The 27498-nt window shown below is 38.8% G+C and overlaps 1 protein-coding gene across 2 annotated transcripts in view; it reads left to right on the top strand.

Moving 5' to 3' along the window:
• Window positions 1-27498, top strand: part of LOC124159078 (protein scarlet) — a 220434-nt gene that overhangs the window by 69483 nt on the left and 123453 nt on the right. For both annotated transcript variants that reach the window (XM_046534605.1, XM_046534606.1), the window contains exon 2: window positions 22059-22139. The gene's annotated coding sequence lies outside the window, so the exon portion shown is untranslated. The remainder of the gene's footprint in view (window positions 1-22058; window positions 22140-27498) is intronic.

Here is a 27498-nt window from a genome sequence, read left to right as displayed (position 1 = left end):
ATAGATTTATTTTACACTACGCGTTTCGTCGTTACAGCGACATTTGAAAATGTCGCTGTAACGACGAAACGCGTAGTGTAAAATAAATCTATAAGTGGAAATATTGCAATGTGTCATTTCAACAATATTACGAACTTCCACCACATCGTGCCTAATATCATACAAGATATAGAATAGAATAATTTTTAGGCGTCTCGCGGGGTAGTATGTAGATATTGACAACATTGAAACCATACCTTTCCCACAGTTACGGGAAATGGAAGCAGTTATCAAAGCAAAATACCTATAAATAGATAATATCAAAACCCTGATACTTTTCCTCGTGCATTGGATTGGGATATTGGATATACAAGTTATAAAATTTCCAATTTACATAGGAATGAGTCGATTCTCGATTCTACCGATTTTTGGGCAAGGAATCGGAATCGAGAATCGATCTCTTAAAGCCGATTCCGATTCCATCGATTCCAGGAAGATAAATATTTTGAAAATATACAATAAGTTTGGGACGTAAAGGCCGCCACACACCTGAGCTATTGTGAACTTTACATTATAAAGTTAATAATTTATGCCTCAAAAAGTTTATTATTTGTACATAATTTAAAGTGTTTATTATTTTATCGAAGCTGAGGGTATACTAAAATACTAAATAATAATACAATAGCAGTAAATAGGAATTTTAAATTTTAATAAATATACTTTATGCGTCACTTAATTGTCTTTGCCAAATTATTCCATTCAATTCCTAAATTTTAATGACATCAACGCTGCTGATAAATCAATTGCTCACCCGTTGGCATGAAATAAGAATCGATGGGATCGGAATCGAGAAACGATAATCAATTTGAGAGAATCGGGCTTGGAATCGGAATCGAAAAAAAAGTGGATTCGACTAATCCCTAATAAATACCATGAAAACATGTCTTAGCTGGCTAGTTAGACCCACCACATCCATCACATGATATGGATTTTCGCCACTTAATACTCGCGATAGGGTAGTTTCCTTCATCAAGGAAAACGAAATGCATTGATTGCGATTCCTTACCCGCCATTAGTGTATTCATAATATACAAATTATTTGGTTTTAGAAATCCCAGTTTAGACGAATGGCAATGGTCAATTTTAACCTCATTTGAAAAAGGCCATGCGATTCCACTCCGCATGACGTCACAGGGACCTAGTTTCTATGCGAGTAGATAGGAGTTTTACATTGACTGAGATTACCAATGCATGCATGAGGGACAGAGCTCAGGAAAACATCTCTTAATATTCACCCATTAAAATTACCTAAGTTCGGAAAGTTTCCTTCGTTTGATAGGGTAATAATAATCCTTATTTAAGCCAAGCTTAAATAACTAGTTGAAAACGAGGTCTTGAATGGGCTCCTAAGGTGAAAATATAAACGGCGTGACGTCAGTGTTGCGGATTGACATTGGGACCAATTTCCTGAACGGTTCCAGTCCCCATATGAACGAACAAATGAACGTTGTTTAAATCCGATGATTGAATTTCAAAGTCAGAGTGATCACTAATTTCGCGATAGATGGCCGCGTTGTCAGCAAATAAACGCATTGTATTTAATATTATTCTTTATTGAATATTATTCTTTGATGAATCAAGGTAATTGTTTATTTATATTTCGGAGGAGGGCCCGGGTGGTCCGGACTCCCCCCACCCCCCCGAAATTTAATTTCCTATAATTTCCTAAAATATTTCGGGGGCGGACCTCCCGGGACTCCCCTCGCAACGCCGCGGTCCGGGAACATTGAGCACGTTTCTCGAAAGTAGACGAATTTCTTTCCAACTAAGTGAAATTTTCGACTTAATTAGCTCTATTGCGGGGAAAAAGTGTGTCAAATCCATCTTGGATACTAATTACCATTTCCGAAATAAAATTTGGCGGATAAGATTTCAGAGAAACTCCTAATGTCAATTAAATAATGGCTCACTGACGTACCTATGATCGATCTTTTTCATTAAATATGCGTGGAAAGTTGTCTCGTATTTCATTGTGAATACAAATGAGATACCGGCTGCTGGGGAAGACGTCGGTTACCTATTAAAATGCCGACCAATGCCACGCATATGCCCACGTATATGCCCATCTTATCTGACCGCGGATATTATCGAAGGTAAACGGCCGATGAAAAGGCAAGAGGGTATTTTCAAAATGGTTGCTGAGGAGCGAAACTTTGTTGAATCTTCGAAGTTACTTACTGGTTCATATTTTTTGTCAAAAGAAGAAAGAATGAGAGTGGAATTTTTCCTAAAATACTTCCTATATTAATTTAAATGTTTAAAGCGATTTATTGTGGAAATATAGAATCGATATCATGATAAATATAAAATATTTGTTTTATTTCCGCAGATTTTATTTCTTAACCGATCTACGTTTCTAGGCTCCTATCTATATAATGAACAGTGTATTTTTTTAAACATAGGTCGGTTAGGAAATAAAACTTGCGGAAATTAAACAACTGTTTTATCATAGGCTTCCCCAGCGTATAGAATTGTGGAAGGTTACACGGGATTTCCACCGGGTGAGGTTCTCCAACTCCATCTCGGCCATCTCTTCAGGGCATGAAGACGATGGACAACTCGCCCATCGAAACGTCGGCCGAGATTGAGTTGAAGAACCTGACACGGTGGAAATCCCGTGAAACCTTCCACAACTGTTTTATCCTTGTCATTATATTTCCTATAGCCTGCACTAATAAATCAAACAAATGGGAAATCAGTTTGATGATGTAAATAAACTTGATTCGCTACGACGACCATTTTTTTAGCTTCAAATTCGCTGTTCTTAGGCAAATAACAGTTAATAGAATAATTAAAAATAGATATGTGAAAAATAAACGCTTAAAAATTTACAGCGGAAAATGATTTTTGTAATAATATCACCAACTGCTCATGCTTGCATTCAATAATTTATGCCCTATGTTGTTCGCTTATATTTTGTTTTCATACTTTGTTTGCTCTGCAGAGACACCAAATAATTCTACCCCCTTATGACCTCCATCCTTGTGACATTTAAACAAGCAGGTGAAGTACTATCTGATTCATTTCCTCCACCAATTTCCTAGACCAAGTTATCTTGGGTCTTCGACTCAGGCAGGCGACCCATATTGTTTCAGCTATCAGCACCTCTCCTTGTAGAAGGTCTCTATTAAGTTGTAAACGCCAGACAGAACAGTACAATTAACTAAGCAAACCAATAATACCATCAAACCATGTAAAAACATAAGCAAACCATACAATACACTGATCTCGTTTGGTGGAGGAACGCCATGTATTGTGAAATCCTTAAGCTTCCAACTTTTTTTTAGGAAATAACTCTCTCGAAATGACCGAAATACTTCAAGCTGAGTAAGCCTCACCACACTCGAGAAAAATTAAATTGCGATCAAAATATGAACTCCACGATTAGTTTTGAGTGTTTTAACTCCCTCGATTTGGAGGCCGGCCAAGTACCTTTCTGGAAAGTAGGAGAAACTCAGAGGTGAAACGGGTTGTTGTGGAACACGGAATTGCGGTATTCCATTTACTGTATTGACCTAGAGCGAAGTAAAAGTACGCTCGACTACTGCAGATGAACTAGGAAGGAAATAAGAAAGCTGGCTTGATAGATAAAGAAATCGATTTCAGAGTTAATGGCATGCAAAACTTAACCCATTTTTAAAGTTTGTCGACACCAGGCGAGGAGTTAACAGCTGCAATTAAGCCTAATAATACTTATGATGAAATATGAAATGAATGCAATAAGTGGCAGTGTCTAATTATACGAACACATACCATACTGTAATTATATCCTGAAACTTTCTAATCGAACAAATGGCTGTCAGTAGAAATGAAGGTGATAGGACCAAGAATTAATCTGTAAAATACGTAATAAGGCTAGTGAACATGATATCACCTCGTTCTGTGCTATGAAAATTCGCAATAATGGACAACATTTAATTATTGCGTTAAAAAAAAACAGAAAATATTTACAGAATAGCATTTTATTTTGGGCCAAAACAATTTCAGCGAAAAAGCCAGTGCTTAAAAAATTCTTACTGTTAATTATGCAAAACCATGCAAAAAGAATTTTTTAAACTGTTTTTTTTTTTCACTCCTTATCAAGTTGCACTGACTGCCAAGGATTATTTGTGCATGCTAGGCCAGTGACCTGAGACATACCCAACGAAAAATTGAAGAAAGTAATATGAATAAAAAGGAATTCTCTTCATATTAGCAATCTCACCTGCTATGTACCGGGTTGAGATAAGTTTTTCGTAAGATATATGGGAAGCTTAAAGAAACTGGGTATTATTAAGCGAAGTTTTACAAAGAAGGATCGAAGAAAAGGATTTAAACATCGACACACAGCAGTGCTTTGACTCTGAATGACACGCTTTACTTCAACACATAACTTATTTTTCCACGACCAATCGTTAGCCCCAAACCTCACAAATATAAAGCTATAGTAAACATTTTTTCATTGCATAGGATAGAAGACAAACAATAATCATAAATACTCAATTTTTGAACAAATTCAAAAATAACAGCAAGGTCACAACTATGATTGTTTGGTAGAGGGTGTAATCAAGAGTAGTTGAAAATTATCCAGGTAACAATTATCACTCGAATTCGTCGATTTTCTGAAAACGTACACTTTGTTATGGAGAAAAAACTCTGGATATCTATGCTAAATTTCAAGAATCATCAGATTCCTATCGCCTTTTTTGATTGTGAAGCAAAGATTGTCTCGAATTCGACATAAATAACCCATTTCAATGTGAGCCTCATAAAATATCCAATGCTTTTTAAGCCTACCACTATCGGCGTTAACTTTCAATCATAATATTTGTGATGCTTTGGGAATTTACAGATATAGATCACTGTAGAAATCCTTACGTAAGACAAAACAAAACTAAAATTTTCCAAAATCAAACTCATGCCTTTGAGTTCACAGGGAACTCAATATTAATAATATCGGCAGATTCAGCATAGGTCACGACGCGTAAAACGTTTTGCTATTACTGGCGGAGCGGCGAATTCAAGCAGTCAGTGCTAGCGACGGGAGCAATTAACATGGCTTATATTTAACATGGTTTTAGATGGCACTCACTCAGATTTTTACTAGCACCCTTGACCTTGCCAGATTCTTCCCAGACGGACCAGATCTTCCATCAGCTCCATCGCATCCATCCCATCTCCTTCTCTCTTATCAGCACTGGATCGCGTCAAAAAATCCGAGTCACTTTCTCGGCCGGTAAATTTCCCTGCAAATAAAACGGATCCATTAGATAAGAGGATTTAAGTGCATGCGGGTGTCAGCCGAGATCAACTAACAAACACATTTCGAAGGATGTCTCCGAGTTTGCGTCTAAAAGCCGCGCTTAAAATAATCTCACTAATATGAAAATAAATTAAAAGCAAGCAACCAGTTTTTTTTAATATCATTTATTCCGGCTCGTAGGACGAATGACTAAGCTAACTGTTGAATCGAAGTGCTCGCACTTTGCTGAAAGAATCGAGACTCATCGTCCACATAAATTTTTGCTCAGATAGGTATAGCTTAATGGTCGTCGAAAGTCGCAGGTGAGAACGCTTTACAAGTTATGCATCCCACTAGTATTGAAAGCAGGGCATCGTGTATTCGACCCCCGCGGCGCTGAGAGACACATTTACTAATACCGTTGCATTTTCCGGGTTCGGAAAAAAATTATCCTGGCAAGGAAACGGGCGATCGATAAGCAACGGTCACTCGTCAAATAAACCTTGAAAGCTAGCATCGCTTGGGAAAATGAATGAAGTGGCACAAACCCTATTTGACATACTTGAAACGATTCTCACCCTCCTCGAAAGTTTTTTTTAAAGCCAAGACTCATTATATCGTCGTAAATGCATCATCCGGCGATAGGTTAGCCTAAAATATAGAATACGAGAACCTTTTGAACATATGTACAAATTGGAACAGTTACACAATATTTTCCCTGACTTAGTAACAACGAATGAAATGATCAAACTTATTGTACTGTCCACTGGTTTATTAATAATAACAACGCATTTCGACGGTAAGGGTCATCATCAGGTCAAATAAAAATTTCAAGTAACACTAAGCGTCGAAACGCGTTGTTATTATTAATAACAACCAGAGTACAGAACAATATTTTTTTATTCACCATGCTATTCCACAATATCTCGCCAAACACAGTTGAAATCAGTAGTAGCAATGTGATTTAGCGAAACACTCTAGATCCTTAATAAATTGCGATGCTCTTCATCTACGCCGAGTACATAGAAAAACATCGTCTCTCACTTGTTGCCTAAAAAATAATGAAACACCGGTATGAGAAACAGATAGCTGTGATAAGAGATCTTACTTATTTTTTCCAAGCAAATCTCAAGAGCAATTCTGTAAGGAAACCAGTCATAAATTCCCTTGAATGGATATTAGACGTAATTGGCATAACATAATTCCCAGTGAAATAAGCTCATGAGTAAAAGAATTGGACATAATTGCCAGCTTCTTATCAATCTATTACTACGTGATTCCCACTTGAGTTAATTAATAATAAGATGCGTATCGAAATTAGATATAATATCCAGGCTAATTTTCATTAGAATTCCAGACCCTTAATAAATTGCGATGCTCTTCAACTACGCTGAGTACCCAGAAACACCGTATCACACTTCATGGATTAAGAAGAATGAACCACTTGTGTGAGAAACAGATCGCCATGATAAATAAGAGATCTCTTTGTGAACGAAAATAACTGGAGTAAGAACCATGTCAAGTACACACGGCCAGAAATGCTATTTAATTTACACATAAGTATTAAATGAGTTGAAAAGCAGTTAACATGAATATATAACGATAATATGCTACGAATTATAAAATAAGTGTGGTCAATTTGATCGCTGTGCATCATATTATTAATATCTTCATTGCCATATCTTCATCCCGAATAGCCTTCACTAACATATTATTTATCTCACCATAGACGCGTTCCAGCTGTCTCGGTAAACAAAGTTCACCCCAACCAGCTAGTTAACAATTTTTTTATTATTGTGCGCATTTGCTTTCGTTGTGGGTTCAATGTTATGCTTACGTTAGCAGAATCTTAGAAGTAACAATTTTGACATGAATCCAAAAGAGAGTATTTTTTTAAAACAAGACGGCATGGAATAATTTTACAATAATTATTAATCATTCATTTCTTTGAGATTTTTTTTAATCAGCCAATTTCATTTTTTCTTTTGTTGCCAATTTCATTTTGTTGCACTTGGCTATTTAATAATTTTGTCTATTTTTCCCATTTCATTATATTTAACTCTGTACATTTTTTTCAATTCCTTATAACTTGTACATTGTATTGTAACATTAAACATTTTAAATAATTGACATTTTTAAAAGCTATGTCATCAATTATATTATCTAACGAGCACTACACAGCGGCGTATTGAAGATTCCTTAGGGTGATTGAGCGTTCGAGCACTCGTAAGAAAAAGCTATTTAGAACATATGTTGGAAACCTACGAAGAACAAAGATTCTTGGCTAAGCCCATCAACAATTATAAAATATTCTCAACGTCAATTCCCCTGTTTTATTGGGGCCCTAGCTAATTAACACCTGACCATCTATTACGAAAAATGAAAAGAAAAATTGTTAATTCAACCTCAAGTTAACCTTCACACGGTTCATTGGTATCACATTTCCTCCAGCGAGTAGGAGGTATTGATACGGAACACCGTGGGACTGGATTTTTTTCAAGGGACGAAACGAAGGGCGATAGCACAGAGAAGCGAATTATTTCCGGATATCAAAGACAATTTGAAAGACAAACTCATCGTTCCAGGCTGACTTATTATATTTCAATTCCCGACCAAATCTACCTTAAATCTGTGAAAATGGCCATAAAAGTTCCTTCGAAAGCAGTATTATGTTACGACAACACCAACGAAACAGGTAAACTGGACCAGAAGCGATGAAATGATTCATGAGAATGATTAAAACCTTGCTTGCGGTCATTAGTGAAGGATGACTTCTTACAAGGAGGAAAGCGATTGGTTGAGGGAAACGGATCCAAAGAAAATATTGATAACATCTCCTTACTTCGACAAGGCCACTAACTGGCCGTGTCATCAGTCAGTGTCTAAGATAGTTTATGAGCGAGTTGCGGGGATGGGGAAATAGATGATAAGGATAAGTATCTCCATGAGGCAAGCCGCAAAGAGATCACTTTTCAGCTTACGGGAGGTTTAAGTTTCTAAAACGGAATACATAATTGACGAAAAATAAAAGCAATACCCATGGAAACCGATGACGTATAAGTAATGAAGTATGGGATAGCACTTGTATGACTTCTAGACCCAAAGACAGAACTCCTCTAAGATATTACCAGGTGTATTGGAGGATTCTCGTAGTGTGGACGATGAACAACCATAGCATTCCATGAGTTCATCGTAGAAAAATTCGAAGGAATATTTTTTGTACCTCATTTCGAAGTTTCTGATTTTTAATGAAATTGAATTTTTGTTTGCTCAAAGATGCTCATTTTTTAGCCGAAAATTTAAACAATTGTCGAAATTTTACAACGCTTTGGATGTCTATTCGTCAAAAACTGTACGTTTGAAACAGTCGTTTCTTTTCCAACAATACTCGTTAATTATAAGGCATTTCATTGTGGAAAGAAAAACATTTTAAGGAGCCAACACCAGAAAACACCAAAAAGTCACCAAAATCGGTAACCAAAGGCCGCCAATTATCATTATCCGAGTAACTTCAGTCACCTGCAAAGACATTTTTCGCAATTTTTCAGTAAACATAAATATAAACTCCCACATGTTTTCCTGCGCAAATTCTTTAAGTATTCTTTAATTCAAGTATTCTTTTACTCCCGCAATGCCTCAGTAAGCGTGGCCTCGTCTTCCGTTCCGTGGATCGAAGGCACGTAAACATAAATTGCTCGCGAATCCCTCCATGGAAAAAATTATTATTAATCACCACAGCTACGTAGTACAACTTGTTCAAAAGTAAATAAAATTTTACAAATTTAACCTAGCCATTTCCCTGAACTTCTAATAGTAGCTTTTAATAGTAATTTTACTACAGCCAATGGAAATTTAACCTTCACGGATCGGTCACAATTATAGTACAAAAGTATGTTTACGAGGAAAACCCCACCAGTTAGGTGGCTTATGAGACACAGAGTATAGGTACACATTAATAGTAGTGTCACGAATGAACGGAAAACTCCGATGACAATCAATGGCTAAATACAAGTGATAATGGCAGCAATTCTTGTTGAACTTAGTGCATATGCGGAACAAGATGTAGCCACGTTGGAAGAAGTTTAAAGAGGAAACTTAGACAGTTTTCATAATGTTATATTGTGGTTGGCATGTGAACATGGAGACATATTTTGGTTGCAGTAAATAAATAAAAATGAAGATTGTCGTTCCGTTCAGTGGCGTAGCAAGGAATTTCGTTCGGGGAGGTCCAAAACCGAAGAGGGATTTTAAAAAAACAGGGTACTAAGTAAATTATTTGAAAACTTTTCATAATCAAAAAAACTTCATTTCTTAAAAAATATTTTTTAAATTCATGATTTTTCAATATTTTGTTTTCTTTTATGAAGGAAAATAATTGTGCTTTTATATTTCGGGGGATTGGATCCGGACCCCTCCCCCCTTGCTACGCCACTGGTTCCGTTTTAACAAGTTGAACTACTGTGTTTTCATTCTTTCTCGAATGATAAGAATAGTAAAACCATAATTAACAAAGAATTCAACAAGCCAAATCAAAATATCAGTCGGGAAATTAGTCCAAAAGTTGTCAAACAAAGATGGCGGAACCGTTGGTGCCTCCTTCCGTATATTCCAGCCATCTTGAAGAAGAGCGAAGTATCCTCAATCTCTCGATGAGGTTTAAGCTTCTCCACCGGTCACAGTTGGCTGGTACGTTTCCTTCCGGTGGGACAGCCCCAATCCTATCTGGATTCGGGTCTAACAGGACCTAAGAGACGAGGAGACAAGCGAAGCGCGAGTTAGTGGATTGGACGCGGCGGCCTCACCCAACACAAAACGCAGACTCCCTATAGTCACGCAACCTTAGAGAGCACCGTCCGCAATATGACACCCACCAACAGGATGTCCGAAAAATGGCAATAATCCTTTTCCTTTTTTGCATACTTTGGAGCGTGTCGCATCAACAACGACACACTACCACCACGGCGGTGAACGACATTTACTTGGCATTTTCTACACAGTCGACCGCATATATACAACGGATACAATATGAAATACACGAAAACTTGTGGAGAGGTCTTTCCGATCCGATCATGGCAGTCGGAAGCTCTCCATCACTCAGTCATCTGTGTGAAACGAAATGACGATCACCGTGACCTGCGCACGGAACCTGCTGAACCTGAGTCAGTCGGCCATCTTGCCATGGCCGTCGGCCATTTTATTTTGCTACAGTTATTTTCTTGCCGCGGACCATACGACCTCAAAGTTTGTATATAGACGAGCGCTCAAGTTGACAGCGCACCAACCAAAATGCGATGTGACACAGAGTGGACTTGTGACGTCAACATCTTGTTCGGTAAAATCTATCCTGAAGTTCGCCCGGTGAAGATGGTTTGGTAGTGTAATTGGCTAGGCACGCCTGACCGGCAATCGGAAGATCCGGGTTCGAATCCCGGCTTAACCAGATACTTTTCTACGAAGAACTTCATCCTTGGTGCATGTATAAATTTGCACCCGTATGCTTGACTGCGTACAAAGTCACTTGTTTCGAGTAGTGCTTTGAAATTCGTCGTCGCCGACCAGCGGCAAAATATGTTTTACTTCTCCGACTGTGGCATGGTAGTGGCTTAGTAAGCCACTTTGTGTACTTGTAACGTCAACACCACGTTTGGTCAATCCCATCCTGAAGTTCGTTCTGAGAAGATGTCTTGATGGCTTGGTGGTGTAATTGGCTAAAACGCCTGACTGGCCATCGGGATACCCGGGTTCGAATCCCGGCTAAGGCAAATATTATGGCGAACTTCATCCTTGGTGAATTCAAAATGTGATGCCTGATGTCCACATTGGTACGCCAACTTCGATATACAATTATAATGGTATAGATATACATATGATATGAATGGAGTGAGGTTGGGGTTTAAAATGGGATACAGAAAAAGTTGGCTAATCAAATTATTACCCATAGATTTTACTAAAATCCTAATATTTCTCCCCATTCGTGAGTAATAAATTTCATGGAAATAATATTCCCATTCGAAATAAATAACACGTACATAACGCCATTAAAGTAGTCAGCAAATCAAACTCGCCATGTGTATGATCTCGAATTTGGCCATTTCAATGTTGGTCGCATTTCGATCTTGTTTTCTGTGTGTGCAGCTTTGAAATCATTTGCTTCGGCTCAAATATTAAACAACGATTCTACATTCCCGGGAACATTTACAACAGTTTAATTACATCATTTTTCCATTCCGTTGACGTAAGTAAGCACAGGTGGTCCGTGAGATGATCAAGAGTGGTTCGAAGAAAATTAAAATGGTTAACAATGGGTAAATGGTGATTTTGAAGACGAAGTGCATCTAAAGATATTATTATTTAAATATGAGCAAATATAATGGACAAATAAAAGCATTTCTTAACGTAAGGTTCGCTATGCGTTATGTTCAGTAGCGTAGAATGGTTACATCTCGAGGTAGGATGATCGTGGGGTGGAGATGGACCTGATACATGATAAAATTTCAAGCTGTCCAAAGTCTTCTTTTGTTTGGGAAGCACTGTATAAGAGGAACCAACACATTAAACTCTTAGGTATATGCGGAAATCGCTCATCATATTACGGAGAATCTCGCAAAGGAATCCATAATACGATCGTCCAAATTTCAAACGATCTCTGATTACCCTATCAATTAATTTTATAAAAAAATTACATAAATTTCTCATGCATTCACATGCTGAGGCTCGCTGGTAGGTATCTACCAATGAGATGACTGTATATGAGACATCGGTTATTCTTAGCACTCTGATATTTCTAAGCTCTTAAACTGTTTTCCCAATTTCAAAGTATTCGCATATTTTCTTATTCTGATCATTTTAGGAATCGGAATAGTTTCCGAAAAAACTGAATTAGTGTCGCATAAACTTTCAAAGCGCATTTTTCAATGCAGTCGCTTTGATTCACAGGGTTAGATGGCGGTGAATCTAGCCCCCCAGTTAATTTGCAATCCATGAAAATAAATTTTCACACGACATAAAAACGAAACACAAGGCTGTGACTCCGATGGATGACGACAGCGAATAAGAATGATACGCGCCAGGCAAAATAATGTATCGCGCCGGGTCACTGGGTACTTGGGATACACTGCCAAGCTCTTTAGTGAACACTGCACACGCTTCCCATCGATATTCTACAAGCTTTTTCCGCGGTTCCTTGCTTCTGTGACTCGATTTGCATGATCAAACAAACCAATGGCGGAACAACTCACTTTGCCCGACGATAAAATGGTTATATTCAGACATCGGGGATCCAATAATGATGATTAATAGCTAGATACTTTTAGACAGGCACAGCCCCGCAATGATGTTTCTTAGACAATGTATCACTTTCATGTTAATTGATCAAGGGAAAACAGGTTTTTATGGATATTTTCCTTGCGATAACTAGCCTAGACCTCAATTTTTAAGAGGAATGAATTTCCATTGCTTGAATTGAGTACATGACACGTGCGATAGAGTTATGTAACGATTCACTATCGAACGAATGTTTAAGATATTTTACAATAAAAAACCATTTAACTTGAGAGTGAAATTAAGACGCACAACATAATGATGATGGAAGTTTTAAACCAATCATCGGATTGTTGCCTGCCAGTGATGCTTTCATGCAAATGTTTTAATTTGACCTCTTGTGCAAAAAGCAATTTAGAGGCATAAGGCATAATAGTCAACTAGGGCACGTATTTTATTCCAAGTGCTAGTAATAATCCAATAAAAACGTCAAGAAAATTCATAAAAAAATCCCAAAAACTCCAAACTAAAATACCAATAATTAATTTGAAGATTTGAGTATTCAACGGTGTAAAAGCGCAATCCGCGCTAGCATCGTAAAAATAATATTTGAAAAAATGAAGAAATTTCAGCGAATTACGGGAGTTCATTTGTAAAAAATTGGCACACCCTAGATCGAATAATTAATTGATTGGGCACAGCTGACCACTTAAAATCTGATCTATGACATCGCCGTAAATAACAGAGAACCTGTATCCACATTTGTATAAATTACCTACCCGTTAGCAAGGATAAAATGCAACCTCCGATTCAAATAATATGCAAAACGGATTAAAACTCGTTTCATTACCCCATTTATCCGTGCAAGGTCAATCAACATACTCTTTCATTTAAATGGTGCATAGAACATTTCCTCGATTACTCCACTTCGGTAGTACAAGTCATTAACACACAAACGCAATTGAATGGGTCGGAAAAAAAGATTGCCGACAACTTCTTTTGAGGTTTTTAGAGTCCACCTTACATTTTTTTAAATTTTCCACCTCGAAGTACATGTATCCAAGAAAATTCGACCTGGTTGTGCAATTACTGTAAGCTTAACCTGGCACCGAAACTATGCGACTTTAGAATGATTTCGATGTCATTTTTCAACCTAGAAAAATTAAGAAAAGTAAAGAACAACTTTTTCTTCTAAACAGTTTTCTACACTCTCTTTTCCTTTCATACTCTTTTCCCTGCTGAATTCAACAAAAATAACATTTCCCCGTGGAATAAAGGAACGCCACGAGTCAATAACTGGGTGAATCCGCGCGTCAGTTCTGCGTTCTTTACATCTACATCTACATAATACTCTGCGAGCCACCTCTAGGGTGCTTGGCAGGGGTGATCAATCACCGGCATGCAGCATGCAGGAGCATTTCCCACATGTACAACACACGGTCATTAAAATGTTACGCACGATAACAAAATATACTTGTAAGGCAAAACTTACCAACAATTAATTGAGGTAGAACTTCAAATGCCTATTAAGCTAGAACATGCACAACATGCTGTTAGAAATAATAAGGAAATTCAGTAAATTGCACTAAGGAATACGTAAGTTAGTAGGCTACACTATAAAATCAGCTACCCTATTAGCAAGTTCCAACGCTACCGTTATAGTCTCTTATCGATCGTGGAAAAAAACGACGTTCTGAATCTATCTGTTCTGCAGTCTATCTCTCTAATTTTATTTTTATGATCTGATATTCCGTAGTATGTTGGCGTTCGTAATATTCGGCTAAATTTGTCGGAAAATGAACTGCTCTTGAATTTACGAAATAGGTTTAGTTTAGCTTCCAGTCTACGGTCTGACAGAGATTCCCATCCGATTTGTTCTTAGAGGTCAGTAATACTAACAAGCTATGATAGTAACACAAATAACTGCTCTTGAATTTACATAATAGGTTTCGTCTAGATTTCAGTTTACGATCTGACTAGTCTTAAGGCCTGGTTACACGGTACATTAACACGTACGAGTTAATGTACGTTTGCGTGAATGATTTTGGCGGACCGGAACGGAACATGTACGAATGCATGAACCAAATTAGAACAGGTTCTATTTTCCGTTCTTGCATTCGCACAAGTTACACGGTACATTTTTGTGCTCATTCACGCGTTCATACATTTAGACATTAACCCGTACGTGTTAATGTATCGTGTAACCAGGCCTTTAAGCACGGCTGGGTAGGACTTAAGCTATTTAGCCACGTTATATCGGATTTTTTTCCAAATAGTCCACGCTCGCAGAAGTCATTTATATTCCAAAAATTCTCATTCTGAGGTAAGCACTATATATTCCTCACCCTTTCCATCGATATTTATAATAAAAGCGACATTTTTCACCGAGATGTCTCACAGGAGTTAGCGCGTAAAATATTTCACGACAGCCTAACGTGTTTATCCTGCCGCCTCGTGTCTCATGAAATTTTGCTTGAGATTTCCCAGAGGCATCATTGCGGAAGCGGGACTTTAGGCCATGGCAAATGCGTCCATTGTGATGGCGGAAAGATACAGACCACCGCGAAAGGACCGCACAGGACGCCTGTAAAGTTTTGGCCGCCATCTACTTTAGGCGGGCCATGTAATGCTTTTCCAAACGTTTCATAATTTGATTGGCCCCATAAATGATATAACGGTAGAATAATCTCAGATTAAATACATAGACTGTCCTATCTTAGATCAGTTTTGATCCACTAACAGTGCACTTACAGGTGTGTGATTTTCATAAAACTTGGCCCTCACATCAAAAAAGGAGGGAAGTTTTATTCGATGTAAACCAAATTTTATCATTTATACATATAGCCTCATAATATGGTACAAAACGCAAAATTTTATTTCGCCAATAGAAGTTTCAATGTTAAAAATTCAAAGATAGAAAAAATTACTGAATTACTTGGTGAAAATGACATAGCCTAGCTTGGCTAGAAAATGACCTAGCTTTTTGGGTATGGAAAAAATGATGAAACCACTCTTTTATCCATACGTGACGCTTTTAAGATAACAGGGAAAAATATGGCTACCAAAGGTCAATGTCAAAAGTCAAATGTCAATGACGATGCCTTTAATTCACCATCTGAAACCATTTGACCAAATTTGGCTTTGTCATCCATCCAAACCTAAATATGTTGCCACCATTGAACCCGTAAAGCAACATTTCTATAGATTTCAACTTAACCGCATAAACTAGGTGTATCCATAAAAATAATACCGCAAAAAAGACTAACTTTATATTTTGAAAATAAAATAGCAACAAAAATTCTTCATAAGAAAAAATAATGCATAAGACTGTCATTCGAAAAGTTTCTTGAACATCTCGAGTGAGTCCATGACATGGCTTAAAAACACCTGATAATGCATCGTTGTACATAATCAGCATCAGTGGCGTGGCCAGGAGAGTGGGTCCGGGGGGTACGGACCCCTCTCCCCTAAAAATATAAAAACACAATTATTTACCTTCATAAAAGAAAACAAAATATTGAAAAATCATGAATTTAAAAACTATTTCTTTGATAAATTAAGTTTTTTTCGATTATGATAAATGTTAAAATTAGTTTAAAACCATCTGCTTAGTACCCTGTTTTCAAAATATTTCCCCCCCCTGGTTTTGGGCCCCCCTCCTACCCCCACCCCCCGAACGAAACTCTTGACTACGCCACCGATCAGCATCGTTCCCTTCCTTCCGTTTCTTCTTGAAAATGGTGTTGCAAGTAAATTAAAGTCATGGGAATGTGACCATGAGATGGGCGATGAAGGTAGTCACTTAAAGAGTAATATTTGACGGGAAACGTCAACATTCCCAATACAGCATCCAAGCATAACCGCAAAACAGGTAAAGTAGCCGTCATTTGGCACCCGAGACATAAAGACTAATTGCTTTCGAATGAAAGTGTGACACGCAGCAAAAATACACCCGAGCCAACGGCTGCTGAACTACACGTCGACTCTCCATTGACATGAAGGCCCAAAACCCGGGAATGGGTTTTATAATGCAAGAAACCGGTCACTTCCTTGCAGTTTTGACCTAATTCCCTTCATTACTGCCAGCCTCTACAAAGTAGTTTCCATACTCGTTGATTTCTCGAATGTTTATACAGCCTTAGAACACGAAGATTTTCGATTAAAAATACTTAAAATGCGTCCGTTTAAATATGGCGTTAGTGTAAAGGCTAACTGTACACAGGTCCCGTAATTACACAATCTGACGTGTGTACAAAGTCGCAGTCAAAATTGCGTCGTGTAAATCTGTGAATTGCTATAACGCATGCGAGAATGCATTGACGTGAGATGACAAAACAGCCCGTTCTAATTTCGTTCATTCATTCGCGCAATTCCACGGCATAATGACAAATTAATGCAGTTATAACCTGCGAAATTACTTTCCGCGTGTTAAACGGTCTTAAAGAATTTCAATTTATCTCAGATACCATAATATATACCTCGCGAAAGCTTGCGTAATTGAACAGTAGAATATTTTGGAACTTGTGGAGGGTCTGTTATCTGTGGAGGGTCTTATAAAAACCGGTTGCAGTGGGCAATGGCGTAGCGATTGGGGGAGATCCGGGGGGTCCGGACATCTTCCCACCACGAAATATAAAAGCACAATTACTTGGCATCGCTAAAGAAAACCAAATATTGAAATAATCATGAAAATAGAAAAGATTTCTTTGAAAAATGAAGTTTTTTCGATTATTTAAAGTGTTAAAAGTAATTGAAAACCCTCAACTTAATACCCTGTTTTTCAAAAATTTTCCTCACTCCCGGTTTGGACCCCCCCCCCGCCCTCCGAACACAATTCCTGGTTACTCCACTGGTAGTGGGTGAGTAAACAGTACCGGCGAGGTAATGTGCACGATTTTTGTTTCCAACTATGAAATGATTCGTACGCTTTAAGTGAATTCGAATATCCCTAGCTATTCGCCACGATGGGCTCTGGAGAATTTATCCCTTCCTTGACGTAGTTGGCGGAGGAACGGTGGAATGGATCCACCGTTCATCTGATCCACAGTCAGTTCATATTACTCATTATTGACGCGAAATATCAACTATATACCATTAAATCATTCCTACCATTCCATTAATCAAACCTACTCCACTATAAATGAGAGGTGTGCTCAATTTTGGGTCCAGTTGGCACGCTTAAATCACCCATGTTGGTGCGCATAAACTGTCGTGCCATGGAATGGCAATGCCAATCAGCAAAGAAAGGTTATTGGCAGCTTTATTAACTGAGTGTGTGTGAACCTCGGAAAAGAAAACGGAAGATTTGGTGTAAACTGTCTGTTTGAGTACTCCTTTGATTTTATCAACCAAGAATAGCGCTTATTTCTGCATGCTTCCTTAAAGTTCGGCAATAAATTTACTGACATAAATGCGTTTGAGTCAGTCAAGATTCCAGAAAAATTGCGCAGTCACAAACAACACTGAAAAACTTAGTCGCAACTGACCTATCACCACGATCAGTGGAGCAGCGAGGAGGGTTTTGGGGGATAAACCACCCCCCACCCCCACCCCATAACGCAGAGAATTTTTTTTATTTAATCCATTTTCCTTAATCGGATAAAGATTACTTATAGAATAGTGTAAGGATTAATAAAATGTCCCTCAGAAAGCCGTAAATTGAAAATAATTTTGAACCATTTATCTTATAAAATTCCTGGGGGAGGGCACCCGCACCTCCCGCTTACCCTGGCGGGTCATACCCCCAGTATTACATCTACATCTACATAATACCCTGCGAGCCACCTCTAGGGTGTTTGGCAGGGGGTGATCAATCACCAGCATGCAGCATGCATTTGGACTCCCACATGCACACCACACCGCACAGTGGTCCGGATCCGGAAAAAGGTGGACAAAAATCATTATTTCGACTTTCTTGAAACTCACTTAGAATATAGAAGTTATGTAGTAATATGTCTGGGGTATCACCTTTCATGCTTACTTTTTTATGAAAAAAGTTGCTTGCTTAGATATATTGCGTCTATTAGTTGAGCCTAAACCTCCCCTAGCCTAAATTTCCTGCTGCGCGCCTGACCACGATCACTCTTGCAAGTCTGCCTCACTGTAATCCATACCACGTGACCGATAGCCCGTCATGCAACGCTCGTCGTGCCGAAATTTTCAAACTAGTCCAGATTTCAGACCCGCCGTGCGGCGCACGCTATACTCCACACACGAGGATTTTTCATCCTGCATTGCGCGAACGTGCAGCTCACAGCCGCACGTGGCGTGTATGGGCCGCTTAAAATTCGTTATATTTATCACTCATATTCTCGCGAAGGAAAACTCTTAAAAAATTTACATGCGGTTTTCGTTTTATAATTGAGAAAATAATTTTTTGTCCGCCTGTTAAATTTAAAAAAAATTCATACAAGTTCCCCATTGTCCACTATGAGTAAGGAATTCTGTTTCATAAACAGGGCAATATGAAGGCCTGCCAGGTGCTCGCTTTCCCCAACCACATATTTATCTTGCCCAATTTTGCGTACCCAGAGGTATGTTTTGCTATACTTTCCATGTGGAAAGTATAGAATCTGCCATTATTATTATTTCACGATTCTGGCTGACTGTACATGCAATGACACATCTAATTTCGTTTTCCATCGCGCCAGTGTTTCTGCACATGTATTCATGCATCGGTAATTAAATAGGTACTTGTTCAATTAGGTCATATCCCCATCCTCATTGTTGAGCAAGCGTTCACACAATTTGCCATCCAATCCAATGCCGTACTATGATATCCTTGCAAACCGTCAAGCGAGATATTATAAAAATATTTTCACCACGAAAAATAGCCCAAAAGCCATATACCTACTATTGCACCCGAGGTACAAAATAAGGCATGCTATCCAACTTGTTAATTTTGAACCGATTCACTTTATTTACTAAATTTTTCCTTTGCCATTGAGATTATTAATTGGAAAAGGAAGGCATGGAAACGTTCCGTCAAGTTAAGCTTAAGTTTTTAATAATATCAAGACATAGAAGATGAGACTTTACTAGCGTAATAGGAGTGCACGTGAAATATAATTAATTCGCCCTAGCCCAAACATTTAGGAGAATTCCATCGGATTGCCTCTGAATACACCAAGAGCCAAGTGGTTGCTGATACCTCTCCCAACGGAGGCACTAAATTTGACCGATGAACGTTCAAGAGAAATAAATTCCAAAAGGGACGTAGGGGAAAGGAATAGAAACTTTCTTTTTCCACATGGTGATTTATTAGGTCTGACCATGGTTTCGTAACAGCGTAACATTTTGAAGGTGGGAAACGTTACGCTGTCATCACCTTGAAAATGTTACGCTGCAGCGCGCTGTAACGAAACCATTGGTCGGACAAAATAAATCACCATGTCGAGAAAGAAAAGTTTTTATTCCTTCAACGCCTACGATTAAGAATTTCCACTAATTGTAAGTCCAGCACGCTACTATTACTTAGGAGGGCTGTTCAAAAAGTATTGGAGTATTGTTAATTAAAAGTACATTTATTGAACTAGAGCTACAAACTTCAATTCCCCTTCAAAGTAGTCTCCTTAGTGATGCACACACTTCTCCCAGAGCTTCTGCCAAATTCTGTTCAAAACATTTCTGGAAGGCATCTTTTGGAATGCTGTTAAGCTCATCGTATTCTGTTTAATGTCTTCCCTTTCTTGAAATGGAGTTTCAATGAAGTCGAGTCAGAGGCATTTTCAGCCTAGGAAATATCCAGAAGTCGCAGGGAGCCATGTCGGGGGAGTACGCAGTTTGGCGAACCAGAAGAGTGTTTTTTTTGCGAGAAAACTCTGAATTAGATGTGCACAGTGGGCAGGAGCATTGTCGTGATGGAGCTGCCAAGTTTTTGTTGCACACGGATACGGTCGTTTGCGCCGCACAGCATCACGTAGGCGACGAAGAAGCTCAAGATAGTACTCTTTGGCGATGGCTTGGCCGTGTGGTGCGTACTTATGATGCACCACTCCACTGGAGACAAAGAAGACTGTCAACATGACCTTGACTTGACCTGCCTGAACGCGATTCACTTTCCACTGACATGTTTTGAATTGATTGCACCACTCTTTTATTCGAGTACTGCTCATGGCAGACTCCCGAAAAGCCTGTTGAATCGTGCGAATTGTTTCCACTTGCGAATCGCCAAGCATTTGGAAAAATTTAAGGCAGTTAACGCTGCTCAAGTTTTTCTGTCTGCGCAAGTGAGGGTAGTAGATGGAGAATCTGGGTGGGCAAGCATTGGTCGGGGAGTGAGACGTTGTCCCTTATCGCCGCTGCTATTTAACGTTTACGCTGAGGAGATGGTAAGAGAAGCGTGGGACGAGTTGGAAGGAAGGAACGTGGGAGGAATGATGTTTAAATCGGTTAGGTTCGCGGATGATCAGGCGCTCATCAGCCAGAAAGCGAGGGGACTGCAGAGTCTAGTGGATGCGTTAGACGAGCGGTGCGAGGAGTATGGGATGAGGATTAATCACAAGAAGACCAAGGTAATGAGGTTCTGTAAAGTATCGCGAGCGAGGAATGAAGATAAAAGTAAGTGGCGAGAAGCTTGAGCCGGCAGAGCAATTCAACTATTTAGGCAGCACATTAGAGGAAAATGGATACAGTAGTAAGGACTTAAGTGAGCAAATTGCATTAGCAAAGGAGGTGTTCATGAAAAGGAAGGAGCTTCTGAGGGGATCGTTATGTAATAATAATAATAATGTCGTCTTTATTTCACAAGCGAATTTAGGACTAGATAGTCCCCTATTACAATTAACTTGTCTGACAATCACATACATCCATTCCCTGGATGGTGGTCAAACCACCCAGGCGGGATTCGAACCCGCGACCTCTAGGCTAGCAGTCGGGGACTTTACCCCGGCGCCACCGAGGCCGGCAAGTAAGCGTTTAAAGAAAAGGTTAGTGAAGAGGTTTATCTGGAGTGTACCTCTCTACGGTGCGGAAACGTGGACACTAAGGACTACACTCCTGGGGCAGGGATTCTAAGCGCTAGCTTTTTTCCTCTGCCCGCAGGAGGGGAAGGACGGGAAGGAACAAGGAAGGAGGCGCCGCCGCGATGAGATCCCGACGACGCCTCCGGGGAGGGGATAGGGAAGGAAGGGAAGGGACGAGGAATCCCGCAGCGTCACAAGGCGGGCGGGCCCTACTAACAGCGAAACCAAGCATACGCAATTAATATACTACCAATCCTAGTGGATTTTCCTATGAGGAAGAAAAATCCATCGATCGAATCGGTAGATATGGGCGTGAATACAGTCGTTTCCTTTTATTCTCATTTCTATTCGATTTGTCAGTCTCGGTGGCGGCGGGAATAAGTCCTCACCGAGAGTCGCGGGTTCGAGTCCCGCCTGGATAGGTTGCCGCTTCCAGGACATGGGTGGGTGTGATCATCTGTTGTTGATTGTTTAAACTCCCGATGTTAAGGCCACATTGTGCTGTTTTCGGGGTTAATTGAGATAACTTAAATAAAACATATCCTAATGGTATCTACTCTCTTTCTTCTTTCTAGGAATCTCAATAGTCAACCAGGCAACACAACACCGGGCCTTCAAACAGACTAGGAGACGACGAGCTGGATTGATACGCCAAGGTAAGACGCACCTACTGACCTCATGCCTTTAAAATTCGTAAGTAAAAATGTTTCTTCTACATAGGAGTTTTCAGAAGAATCAACAAAATGGGCTCGTGTCTCACATAATTTAGCAATTATATTCAGTACGTTGACCCATGATGGCCTGATGAAAACAATCGTAGAAGGACAGGTGGAAGGGAAGGGGAATTCCACCTTCAACACCAGATTCAGGGGAGGAGTCGCGAGACGCCGTGAAGAAGAATTAGAAAACTGAAAAATATGCATAGAAACTCAAAAATGGTACACGAATATCATGGAAATCATTATGCTAGGAAACCCTTTTTGCATGAGTGAATACCAAGAGAGAAAATCTGAGGTTTTCCAATCTCAAAATCTATACGATAACTTGATTACTACTCAACGAAAATCCTTTACCATAGTTTTAGAATCTGTAAATTTACTAGTGTAACTTCCCGTATATTAATTATTAATTCAGATCCATTCACATTTATCTATTAATTGATGTAGGTGTATGTGAATGTCAACATGGAAAATTGCTTCCATCAAGTAACGGCTGCAGTCCACAGAAGATAATGGTCAAGGAAAAAAGTTAGGGTTGAAAAGATAACACAGGTGAATACGTAAAAATTGAATGAAAAAATCTTTTCAGACATAATTACCAGTTTATAATACAACAGGCAGTGTGAAGCATTCAAAGGAGAGTTCTTAGAGGGCTTACGACACAACCAATTTTAAATGAATGAAAAGACGTGTAGATAAAAAGGATTATTCTCAAATATTTATTTTTCAAAGTCCCTGATATGTTTATAGATACATGATGATATATATCTTATATTCGTCAGTTAGTTCGTAATAGTGCCACTACGTAACGGCCAAAATGGAGAAGTATTTCCATGAATACTGTTATATCAATAGTACAAATAAACCTAGATGAATTGTGTATTGTTTTCAGACTTACACCTCCGTTCACTTATCAACGTACAGCCCAAAATAGTAATGATACATTAATACAGCAAGGAAGTTTTCAGAAAATGTCCCCAGTGTAATGTATATGCACTAAAGAAGGACTCATCACATCATAGGAAGGGCTTCATTTGAACGTAAAATGAGTATCATAAGGAGATAAGCATTGTACTGTAATCCCATGACATGGATGAGGGGTTCGCTTCAATAGCATTCTACGTATCCGACGGAGTGTGGCAATACCCATGAAGTAGTAACCTAGACTTCTAAGGTCATATGGATCTTATATTCCAAGGTCATCTCAGAATGATCCTCAGCTGCATACGATTCAATTCACAATCCCTTTCAACACATCCATAAACGATACCCCAGGAAAAAAAGGAGGAGGCTTAACATTCCTTTCTCAGAGGACGTTTATAATTACAAACTACTCAATGACACCAACGTGAAATTACGACACCAACGAGTTTAACCATTTAGTAACTGTGACGCAATTTAAAAGGTGCAAATTTCAATGAGGTCATCAGGGGGTGAATATCCGAGTTAAGACCGTGAATAACTGACAAATAGAAACGGAGAAGGAAAAACCTGGCACGATACTTATATACATATTAAATGAGGGTTTTTTTATCAAAAAATAAATATTCAATGCGATAAGTTCGTGACTGCGCGATTCAAATTAGATAATTTTTGCGCATGCTATTAAAAAATACTTTTCCATCATAGACAGTACCCAACGAGGTTAAAAGCGGATTAATGGCGCATGTAATGAGCAAAAGTCAATCATAATATTTCAGAGTAAATACTTTTTATAACACCAGCTATTGGATCCCACCAGGGCGCCATTTTCTTGAAATGAACGCGATTTTATTTCAATAATTTTTCTAATAGATCTAAAAGAAGTTCGACGAGCCAAGTTTTATTTTTACCGCGACTCCTAAAGGATTGTTCGCATTATATCAGTTTTTATGAAAGTGACATGCATATTTTAGGATTAATCAACATTTTTCACATTCTTAGATAATTATCACAATAAGAACCTAGGTAAAAATAAAGAATACGCAACCTTTAAATGCGATGTTCAGAAAATATGGAAAAGAAATCCTATTTTTTGGGTTTTTTTGGGGCCGTCAATTGATTAGATAGTTCAAATGAGTATACAGTAATCCCTCTATAATCCGGTACTTCACTTCTCCGGGCCGGCCAGTAATGCGGCGTTTTTATGCAGGGAGCTACAAAGCGAGTAACTCGGTTATTTCGAGCAGTCTACTCCGCAGGTGAACTTAGCCCAACTCAGAAAATGGGGAAAGTTTTGCTTACTGAGATGCGAGACATGCACGAACAGTTCAGTGGACTATTTATACGAAACAATACCGTGCTCTAATGTAAGTTTAATTTTTCTTTATTGTAGTTTTACTTTACGTTAACAGGTATGATATGGTATGGTATTTGGAGGAGGCGACCGCTTAGGTAACTTGCGCCATGAGGGAAAGGTAGGTAAGGAAGGGTGGAGAGAAACCCGGCGTCGGCATTAGCCTGCTCTAAACGAAAGGCGCCAATGGGACCACGGCTTTACGTCCCATCCGACGGACGGAGTGTTGTCCTTGAAATTTCCTCCACACAACAATCAAGCAAGGATCGGGCAGTCTCCGAAAATTCCCTGCCACCGCCGGGATTTGAACCCGAGCCCACGGAGTGGGCAGCCAACACTCTGGCCACCACACCAACCCGATCCGCTTTACGTTAACACTTCAATTACGTTTATGTACTATGAACTAATGTAGTGTATAATGCAATTTATTATATACATGTATGTAGACAATAAAACGCAGCTTCTGCCGTTAAATGGCGTCATTATTAGTGATTTCCAGTTATACGACGTTTTCGGTAATCCGGCAGTGCTCTGGTCCGATATCTACCGGATTACCGAGAGATCACTATATTTTGAAGTTTTCATGAAAATTGCAAATACCTCTCCAACCAACCTCATCCACAAGTGTTCACCGGAAAGTAAATCTTTGATCAAAGAAGGTTGGCGTTAGAACTATTTATACGCACGTAAGGCGGCATGACAGAGGGTGGTGAGTTAGGGGGGAGGCAAATGGATACGTGAGGTGAATGGTAGGATGTGATACGGCGGAGAGAGGAGGATAGAATAAAAATTCAAGTCAAGGGGGCGCAGGGAGGAGTAATAATTCTGGGAAAGAGCGGAACAGGAAGGAAAAGTTAAGAAGTGTTTAACGGATATTACTTACACCAAAGACCCACTTCCACGATCTCCAGTGGCGGATCCAGGATAGGGACAAGGCTATTGGCTATTGGAGGGGTAACCTATCAGCAGAAGTGGGGGTCCTGGAGGTTACCAAAATTTTGAGATTTTCGAGTGTTATAAAAACACTTTAACCCATTGCAACCTAATAAAAAATGTATACATTTTAGTTTTGTATTGTAGTTTTATATTTCGCAGTACTGATATTGCGATCATTTGACATTTTTAAACCAAATTCATTATTTAAAAATTCAATTAATGATATATTTTTATCGTCTGCAAAGTTTATGTTGAAATCTCCACTCAAAATCATTGGCAAATCATCAAATCTTTTTCCATTTTTTTTAAGCAATGCAGATGCGTCATGAGAATATGTAAATAAATTTTCATACAAAAAGTCTCGTATAGCACGTAATGCACTATCCGGAGAAATGTAAACGGCAACCAAAATGATGAACTGACTATCACCAGAGTGGTAACGACATATACACATGTCGCCGATATCAGAAGTAGTAGTGTTGAACATGCTGGCGTATTTCGCATGCACATCCATTTAATTTGTGCAATAATAAAGTGTGTCCACATTTTGATAAATAGCTACTCCTGCTGGTCGATTATTTCTTTTGGAACTTGCAACAAAGTTAAAATTTGGGATATCCATTATTTCATCGCTACCCATATGAGTTTCTGATAAAATTAACACATAAAAGAAACTGCCTTAAATTGTACTATATATTAACAATATATTAACAAAGTACAGTTCCCATTTAAAGTATAGCGATAACGCAACCTATACCATTGTATACACTATACATATGTATATCTCGCTGTAGCGATCGCGGTGTCGGGTCGGTGACGCTCACGCGAATTCTATGCTTTTTCTCCATCCCACAAAAGTACTTAACGCCGCTAAAGAATTTTTCACTTCAAAAATCACTCATATAGGTGCAACACGACTATCATAAATAAATGTTCCATGTAAATTTTCGAGCTACTCATTTTCACTGAAGTTATGTGACGTGTCATTTTCCGTAAATTTCGAGTAAAGAAATAAAACTTAAAGGCCATAATAATGGATAGGCAAGTGTCATCACTATATACATAATTAACGACTATATTTTATAAATACTTACCTACAATGCAATTAATATCTAAAGGCCTGGTTACACAATACATTAACACGTACGGGTTAATGTATTGTGTAACGGGTTAATGTCTAAATGTATGAACGCGAGAATGAACGCCAAAATTCACCGTGTAACCACCCAACTTGTGCCAAGGCATGCACAGAAAATATAACCTGTTCTAATTTGGTTCACGCATTCGTATATGTTCCGTTCCGGTCCACCAAAATCATTCACGCAAACGTACATTGACTTGTATGTGTTAATGTACCGTGTAACCAGGCCTTAACAAAGAATTCTTTAGAAATGAAACCTGCGCAAAAATACACAAAACAACATCCGTATTGTGTAATTAGTTCGAAATCATAAGATGACACGCTCCCGGGCCGATTTTTAGGAGCTAACGCTTCTTTCCTTTCGTTTGTTTTCGCAACGCAAAGCAGTGATGATAACAATTTGCCGGTGGGGCAGGAGCTCTCGTCGCCTCGACGCAACGCAGAGCTGTGAAGGCACCCTAACTCATCACCGACCCTTTCCCCAGAAATAGCGGTAAAGGAAACGGTGGAACGTGGCCATGAAAACGTCATAATATCGAAACCATGAGAAAAAAAACTTACAGCAGCTGTCTGGGAGTTTAAGGAGAATTTTAACTCGAAACAATTGTTTTCAAAGTAACGTGGAGAATGTAAATGTAACTTTAGAATGCTGCAAAAAGCTAAAATCTGGTCGCAATGCCTGTTTTATTTATATTTTCAAGTAGTAGGCAGTTTTTTAATTCATATTGGTGATGATAATATATAACTATTCGATAATACATCAATATTCAGAATGTATCTTCGAAGAATATCATTCTGAATTGCTGAATCACATTTTTACTTCCGACATAAAGCATATATTCGCGATAAGGCTTTAAATATGCGTCGTTCACTCCTCAAAAAATTATCAAAACAAGAACTAAACTGAAATATAGTCACCCCAAACGCACTATTTGCATTTTCAA

This window comes from Ischnura elegans, chromosome 5 (assembly GCF_921293095.1).
Source record: "Ischnura elegans chromosome 5, ioIscEleg1.1, whole genome shotgun sequence".
NCBI lineage: Eukaryota > Metazoa > Arthropoda > Insecta > Odonata > Coenagrionidae > Ischnura > Ischnura elegans.
This window is presented reverse-complemented; position numbering and strand designations above follow the sequence as displayed.